Genomic DNA, 8,847 nt, shown 5'->3' on the forward strand with positions numbered 1-8,847 from the left:
CGTCACCTGTGCGCGAGCCTGATGATGACGTCTACTTTTATGATTCTGAGACCGACAGATTTTACATGGCGGTTCCTAGGGACGTGGCCATGCTTAAATTTCCACCAGACCGTTTCCGGTACCAGGAAGAGGCCGTGGCTGGACCTTCAGCTCGGTCCCGTTCTCCGACACGCCATAGACCAGAGCACAAGACGAAGTCCGCCTTGCAGATCATCCCGTCGGATTCGGAACCTGAACCTCCAGCGGAATCTGACATTCCTTCGGACGGAGATGACCGCTCTGATGCTCTGTCTTTGGCCCTTCACCAGCCTGACCCTGCCTCTCCTACAGATGACATGAGGTCTTTCACAGAGCATGTCATCAAGATGTCCCGCGCCCTCGACATCGAGCTGGCATACCCAGAGGAGCTCGCCAAGGACCCGATCGAGCGACGGGTCCAGGGCAAGATGCAGACCCCTCCGTTGATACCGCTGCTGCCTTCAATGGAGTCCCTGGTCAAGCGTTCTTGGGATACTCCAGCCTCCCTGCTGGGCTCACCGCGCAAGATAGAGTCCCTTTATAGGGTCTCCGCCCCAAATGCTCCCTGGTTGATGGCTCATCCTCGTCAGAACTCCTCGATCGTCGAGGGTGCTCAGCACACCCCCTCTCAACGTCAGTCTTCCTTTCCCTTAGACAAAGAGGCTAAGAAGACTGACGCTTTGGCGAGGAAGTCCTACACTGCATCGGCATTGGCTGTCAAAGCTATAAATTATACGGCCTGCATGGGGGCTTATGTTCAAACCCTCATGGAGGGGATTTCGCCGATAATTCCTGATGTCCCGGATGAGTCACAGCGCACGTTGGCAGAGATCAGAGACGAGGCTCACTCAATCGGGAGCTGGCTGATCACCGCGTCGAGGAATCTCGCGGAATGCACGGGCAGGTCCATGGCAGCTTCCATCGCGCTGCGTCGGCATGCCTGGCTTCGTGGATCGGACCTAAACCAAGGTGTCCGCGCCACGATTGAAGAGATGCCGATTGACGATTCGGGCCTGTTTCATGCCGAGACCGATGATAAACCCAACAGAAAGTTTAGATTGAAGGCGGCAGCGAGGAAACATGGCATGTCGGCTCCCAGCGCTCCCCAGTTCTGCAGGCGCCCGCGTCCGTGGCAGCACCAACAAGGTCAGTCCCAAAGGCCTTTTTATCAAGACCGTCAATTTGGCCAACAGGGTTCTCAACGCCAGAGATACCCCTCCCAATCTTCCTCTTCATCTGGCCGCCGGTCCTACCCTCCTAAATACCATAAGGGCCGAAGACAGGAGGCTGATCAACCTAAAAAGAGGGCATGAAGCCCCCCCGCGCACTTCGTTCCACCCGGCCCCGTCTTTTTGAACATCCTTAGACCTTTTTTCAACGTGTGGGCCTCCATTACTACCGACTCTCGGGTCTTGAACATCGTCCGAAGGGGCTATACCCTCGAGTTCGAAGAGCTCCCCCCCACCGGAGCTTTTATTTCCACCGCCCCCTCGGGCACCCTTCTCGACGAAGTGCGCTCTCTCCTTCAAAAAGGGGCTATTTCCCCTTTGCCACCTGAACTATGTTCCAGAGCCTTTTTTTCTAGATACTTTACAGTGCCGAAACCAGATGGTGGGATTAGACCGATATTGGACTTGAGGGGACTCAATTCCTTTTTGCATTACAGACGTTTTCGAATGGTAACATTAGCCTCCATTTTGCCCTTACTCCACCAGGGACTCTGGTTCGCGACGTTGGATCTCAAGGATGCTTATTTTCACGTAGGGATCCGAGACTCCCACCGGAGGTTCCTCGCCTTCGCCATCGGCTCCGACGCTTACCATTACAATGTTCTCCCGTTCGGCTTAGCCACGGCACCGAGGGTCTTCACAAAGTGCATGGCACCGGTAGTCGCATACCTCCACCGGAAGGGCTTCAGGGTCTTCCCTTACCTGGACGATTGGCTGTTTGCGGCTCCCTCTCGGGAAGACCTTCAGGAATCCATCTGCTTTGCACTGGACCTCCTGTCAAGTTTGGGACTCATAGTCAACCTGGAAAAGTCTCACCTGTCGCCAACCAAGCAGGTCCGTTTCATCGGCTCCGTCCTTGACTCCGAAGAATGCATCGCTTATCTTCCTCAAGACCGTTTTTCGGCCCTTTCGCTTGCGGTGAGGGCCGTCCAATCTCACAGGAGGATAAGGGCCAGGGACGTCCAGGTCACCCTAGGACATATGGCTTCCACCACGTTTGTGACCCCGTGGGCTCGGTTGCGAATGCGACCTCTTCAGTCGTGGTTCCTCTCGGTCTTCGACCCCATGACGGATCCGCCAGGCAAGTGGCTGACCATACCGAGACCGGTCGCCGCCTCCCTATCATGGTGGCTAGACTCCCACAACGTTTGCGTCGGATTGCCCTTTGTTCAGCCTCAACCACAGGTGACTCTAACGACGGATGCATCGCTGGACGGTTGGGGCGCTCATCTCCTGGACCTATGTATAAGGGACAGATGGTCCCTGCAGGAATCCAGTCTCCACATCAACGCATTGGAGATGTTGGCCGTCGAGAAGGCCCTGAAGGCCTTCGAATCCAACATCACAGGCAAGGTCGTCCTCCTCAGAACAGACAATACAACTGTAATGTACTACATCAACAAACAGGGGGGCACCAAGTCGACGACGCTCCTGGACTTAACTCTGAGAATTTGGGATTGGTGCATACCGAGAGGGATCCATCTCCAGGCTATTCACCTGCCAGGAGACGAGAATACCTTGGCGGATCAGTTGAGCAGGACAGTCTCGACTTGCCACGAATGGAGACTACATCCGCAGACGGTCCGCGGCCTGTTTCGGCGGTGGGGAACTCCGCAGATCGACCTTTTTGCAACGGCCTCCAACAGACATTGCCCACAGTTTTGTTCTCGGATGCGACATGAGGATTCTCTCGGAGACGCGTTCGCTTTCGATTGGTCCGGGGAGACTCTCTACGCCTTTCCTCCGTTTCCTCTCCTCACCAGAGTGATCTCCAAGATGTCGAGGGACCATGTCAACGCGATCCTCATCACCCCGTGGTGGCCGTGACAACCGTGGTTTCCGTCTCTTCTTCACCTCTCCGAGAACGACTTTCTTCGGTTGGAACCGCGCCCGGACCTTCTGACTCTCCAGGACAGGAGGGTTCGGCACCCGGACATCGACTCGCTACCGATGGTGGCTTGGAGGCTTCGCCGCTGACTTCGCTTCCGCTCTCGGTACAGAGAGTGATCCGGGCAGCACAGAAACCGGCTACGCAGAGGTCCTATGCTTCCAAGTGGCGGAGGTTTCTCCGATTCTTGGAGGACAAGGAGCTGACACCGGAGCATGTCACGGTGCCGGTGGTGCTGGAGTTCCTCATGTCGTTGGTGGATGCTGGGCTGTGCCTTGTGCCCGTTAAATGTTATCTCTCGGCCATTTGTTCCTATTTCCAATATAATGGTTTACCTTCCTTTTTCAGGGACCCTCTAGTCAAAAACTTTTTAAAGGGGTGCAATAACCTGCATCCCCAAGTGTCGGCGCCTACCCCGGCTTGGAATTTGGACGTTGTACTATCTGCTCTTCAGTCCAGGCCGTTTGAACCTTTAGCCACTACTGACTTGAGATTATTGACTTGGAAGACTGTCTTCCTAGTGGCTATCACTTCTGCCCGAAGGGCAGGGGAACTTTGTGCTTTACGGAGGGATGAGCCCTTCCTTCGGTTCCATAGGGACAAGGTGGTGCTCCGAACTGATATCACGTTCCTTCCGAAGGTGGTATCATTTTTTCATATGTGTCAGGACATTGTCTTGCCTACCCTGGCGTCGAATCCGACCACCACCGAGGAGCGGGGTCTGCATATGTTGGATGTTCGCAGAGCCCTGGCGTTCTACTTGCAGAGGACTGCGGATTCGAGTCGCTCCGACAGACTTTTCCAGTGTTACTCGGAGCCTAGAAAGGGACTACCGGTATCTTCCCAGAGACTCTCCAAGTGGGTGGCCAATACCATCCATCTCTGCTATGAGTTAGCAGGAAAGCCTTTGCCAGCCAGGGTACGGTCGCATGCGACCAGGGCGGTAGCTGCATCTTCTGCCTTCCTTGCAGGAATTTCTCTGGATAATGTGTGTAAGGCTGCGGTTTGGTCCCAGCCCCTAACCTTTGTTAAGCATTATCGGCTGGACAACAGATCCAGACAAGACGCAGCCTTCGGGAGGGCAGTTTTGGTGTCAGGTTTACATTAATGGGCACTATTAATGATTCTGATGGTTGATGTTTCATTATAATCCACCTGTTTTCATTCTGTCTGTTGTTCATGTTATACATTGCAATTGCTGTTTAAGGTCCATATGCTGCCTCCTCAAATGCTGCAATATTGATGGTTGTGGTTATACAGGTTTGAGAGGTTAAAACTCTCAGGGTCCTGAGTTTCCCTTTGAAAAATTTTGCAGGCTGATGTCATGTATAATGCAGATTGAGACACTGACTCTTTTTATGCAAACTCCTTTATTATTTCAATAAATGGACCTGTGATTTGTCATAGCTTGGTTGTCAGGACACTCCCTCCTCCGTTTACCTAAGCTTGCCAGTCTAACCCATTTGTATGATTCGCAGAGACCACGAAGAAGAAGGACAGGTTGTTTACCTGTAACGGTATTTCTTCGAGTGGTCATCTGTGAATTCATACAATTCCCGCCCATCCTCCCCTCGGTGTCCTGCTCATTGGCTTCTTCACCATCGCCTTCTTGGCAGAAAAATTCGGAACTGGGGAAAAGAGCGGGAACCGGGGCTTTATAGAGGAGGGGCGGGGTTACCGCCAAAAAGTTTCTTATTGTTGCAAAGTGTACTTTGCCCAGTGATTCTAAACGATTCCGAACAGCACTGCGCAGGCGCAGTAAAACCCATTTGTATGAATTCGCAGATGACCACTCGAAGAAATACCGTTACAGGTAAGCAACCTGTCCATCTTGATTTCAGTAAGGCCTTTGAAAAGGTTTCCCATGACATTCTTGCAAACAAGCTTGTAAAATGTGGACTAGACAAGGCAACTGTTATATAGATTTGTCATTGGTTGACTGGCCGAACCCAAAGGATGGTCAGCCATGGCTCCTTTTCCTTCTGGAGAGAAGTGACTAGTGGGGTGTCCAGTGGGGCTCTGTCCTGGGCCCAGTGTTATTCAACATCTTTATCAGTGACTTCGAGGACAGAATTGGAGGCATACTTATCAAATGTGCAGATGACACCAAATTAGGAGGAATAGCTAATACTCCAGAGGACAGGATCAAAATTGAAAATGACCTGAATAGACTAGAAAGCTGGGCCAAAGCTAACAAAATGAAATTCAACATGGAGAAATGTAAGGTATTGCACTTAGGGCGGAAAAATGAAATGCACAGATACAGGATTATTTATGGGGGACACCTGGCTGAGTAAAACTATGTGTGAAAGGGATCTGGGAGTCCAAGTAGAGCACAAGTTGAACATGAGTCAACAGTGCAATGCAGCAGCTAAAAAGGCCAATGCAATTTTAGGCTGCATCAAAATATAGTGTCTAGATCAAGGGAAGTCATAGTGCCACTTTATTCTGCTTTGATCAGGCCCCACCTGGAATAATAGTGTTTCCAGTTCTGGGCAAAACAATTCAAAAAGGAGGGTGAGAAACTGGACCATGACCAAAGGATAGCGACTAAAATAGTGAAGGGTCTGGAAACCATGAAGTCTTAAGGGGAGAGTCTTAGGGAGCTGGGGATGTTTAGCCGGGAGAAGAGAAGGTTAAGAGATGACATGATAGCCCTGTTTAAATACTTGAAGGGATGCCATATTGAGGAGGGAGCAAGCTTGTTTTCTGCTGCTCCAGAAAACAGTACCCAATGGAGCAATGGATGCAAGTTACAGGAAAAAGAGATTCCAGCTCAACATTAGGAGGACCTTCCTGAGAGTAAGGGCTGTTCCACAGTGGAACAGACTCCTTCCTCGGAATGTAATGGAGTCTCCTTCCTTAGAGGTCTTTAAGTAGAGGCTGGATGGCCATCTGTCAATGGGGATGCTTTGACTGAAAGTTCCTGCATGGCAGAAGAAGGGGGTTGGGCTGGATCAGGGCCCTTGCGGTCTCTTCCAACTCTATTATTCTATGATTCTAATAAGCTGTAGTCTAGACCATGATATTTACAGATGGCTCTCCACATTTGTGGATTTTTTTATTAACAGATTTAATTATTCACAGATTTGATTAATATGTTCTCTCTAGGAATATCTTGGTCCTCCAGTGCAACTCAACGTTCGCCAGAAATTGTGCTGGACCTAGATATTCCTAGAGAGGATATTTCTCTAGGCATTTGTAGGTCCTCCAGGACAACTCTATGGTCAAATTCTGGCAGATATTATTATTATTATTATTATTATTATTATTATTATTATAGAGTTGCACTGGAGGACCTAGAAATTCCTAGAGGTAAAAAAAGAAGTAATTTATTCATTTTATTTTCCCCACTTTCACGTGGGTCTTGTGCCCCTAACTCCATTTGCATCAAGCTGCATTGCTACTCAGGCTTTGTAGGGATTCTACAGTGTTATTTTTGTGCTTTTCAATATTGTTGCTCACCTTTCAGAGTATATTAATTGGCTGTGTTTTTATGACATTCTGAACTTCTATTTACTGCTGGAGAAAGACCTCAGACTTTCACCTTTCACATATTATCCAATGTTGTATTTCAATATTAGATATGAATTCACAGATATGGCTGTATTTGCCTGGAAAATCAGTATGCCAGGGAATCTTGCAGCCCCTTTAAGACTCACTGAAAGAAAGAAGTTGTTAGCATGAATTTTTGGGTCTACTTTCTCATATACATGGAATCATCATCATAGGATTTACACAGGTTCTTATGGCATCTGAGGAAGGAGACCAAGTTTACGAAAGCTTATGCTACAACCTCTTTCGCATAAGTTAAGTCTCAGAGGTACCACAAGATCCTTTTGCAGTCCAAAAGTTTTCGATTATAGGTTGACCTCATATATAAGTCGAGGGCAGGTTTTGGTTCATGCAACAAAGGACCTAAATGATGAAGCAAAGGAAAGCAATGCCAAAGAATCTACAAAATTATGGCAGCATACAAAACAGGAAAACAAATAGGAATGGGAAACACTGGGAATGAAACATATAAATGTATACATATACATCAGATAAAATAAGTATAAGTATACATATACATCAGATAAAATAACACAGTTATATCAAATACATATTTGTATACGTTACTAGAGTTATCACTAGTCTGATTCATATAACCTTAGACATTGGTGACTTGTATTCGAAACAGAACTTCCTGTAACTTCAGTAATCCATTTTCCGCACTGTATTAATATATTGTATTGTCATGTTGTATTGAAAACAAACAAACACACAAAAGTCGATAGCTCCTGACTGTAAATCCAAGCAAATTATATATTAATATTTACATTACAGTATTTCTAGCAAGACTCGCCATTCCACTGACAGGTCTGACATCAATTTATATATACTATATTTGTTAATTTATTATTTTGCCACTGTATTCCCAAAAGGAGTCTTCTCATTATTTAACACAATATCTCTTGTGTAAACTACCTTTGTTTAAACTAATTCTCCAGTTTTTATTCTGAGTAAATCAAATCTTTATCAGTTTTGTAGTCAAATTACTCCGTTCATTTTCTAGGTATGTGATCACTTTATTCATAGAAAACAAAACACAACCATATTTTTTCCAAAGAATCATCCATCATATTTGGGGTCAATTTTTTGACTAAAATGTCTAGTCTTATACATGAGTTTCTACAGTAATTCCCCAAGGACAGGTGTGCTTAGTTGCTGGGGGATTCTGGGAGTTATGGTCAAAAAAAGAAGCAGCTCTCTCACTTTTCTGCTACTTTGCAGAATTAATGCAGTTTGACACCCGCTTTAACTGGCACGGCTCAGTGCTATGGAATGCTGGGATTTGTAGTTTGTTGTGGTCCAATGCTCTCTGGCGGAGAAGGCCAAAAAGCTAAAACTACAAATCCCAGAATTCCACAGAATGGAGCCATAAGCAGTTAGAGCGGTGTCAAGGTGCATTAATTCTACACTGTGGACTCATAGGATGTGGAATTCCTGACTTTTTACCTCAGGTTTTCTTTTTGTGAGTGTGCTTTCATCAATTCTACAGTGTAGATGCAGGAGAGCCTTCTTTTTGTGTGAAGTGGTGAAAACACACACACACACAAAAGGAAGCCTGAGGTAAAAAGTCAGGAATTCCATCCCCTGTGTATGTATTTAATCGACAACTAGGACGTAGATGCCACTTGTATGTCACAAACAGGTCCCAAACACTGCAGAAATAATCCACTTTGAGACCACTTTGACTGCCCTGGATCAGTGCTAAGGAATTCTGGGAACTGTAGTTTTGTGAGACACTGAGCCTTCTCTGTCAGAGAGCTCAACGAACTACAATTCCCAGGATTCCTAGCACTGAGCCAAGGGCAGTTAAAGACGTTTCAAAATGGATTATTTCTGCAGTGTGTTTTGGGCCAATTTTGGCTAAAAGTTAAAATTAAAGGCGAATAAATGCCCCTCAGTGTCACGTGACACCCCTTTTTTGGCTGAAGGAATGGAGGGGAGGGGAAAAAAGAAACGTCGCCATGGCTACAACGTAAGCCCTCACGGCTCTCCTGAGAAGCGGGGATAGGCTCGAAGGCGTACGTCAATCTTCGGCATTTTCGCCAATCGAGTGGCGGGACCGTCTTGGAAGCCCGCCCCTAGCCTGTGCTGAAGGAGGAGGCCGTCCTTGAGCGGCTGACGTCACGCCTCTATTTGCATACTGCCCCGCCTCTTTCG

Source organism: Sceloporus occidentalis, unplaced genomic scaffold, assembly GCF_023333645.1.
Source record: "Sceloporus occidentalis isolate IW3139 unplaced genomic scaffold, rSceOcc1.0.p SCAF_91, whole genome shotgun sequence".
NCBI classification, from domain to species: domain Eukaryota; kingdom Metazoa; phylum Chordata; class Lepidosauria; order Squamata; family Phrynosomatidae; genus Sceloporus; species Sceloporus occidentalis.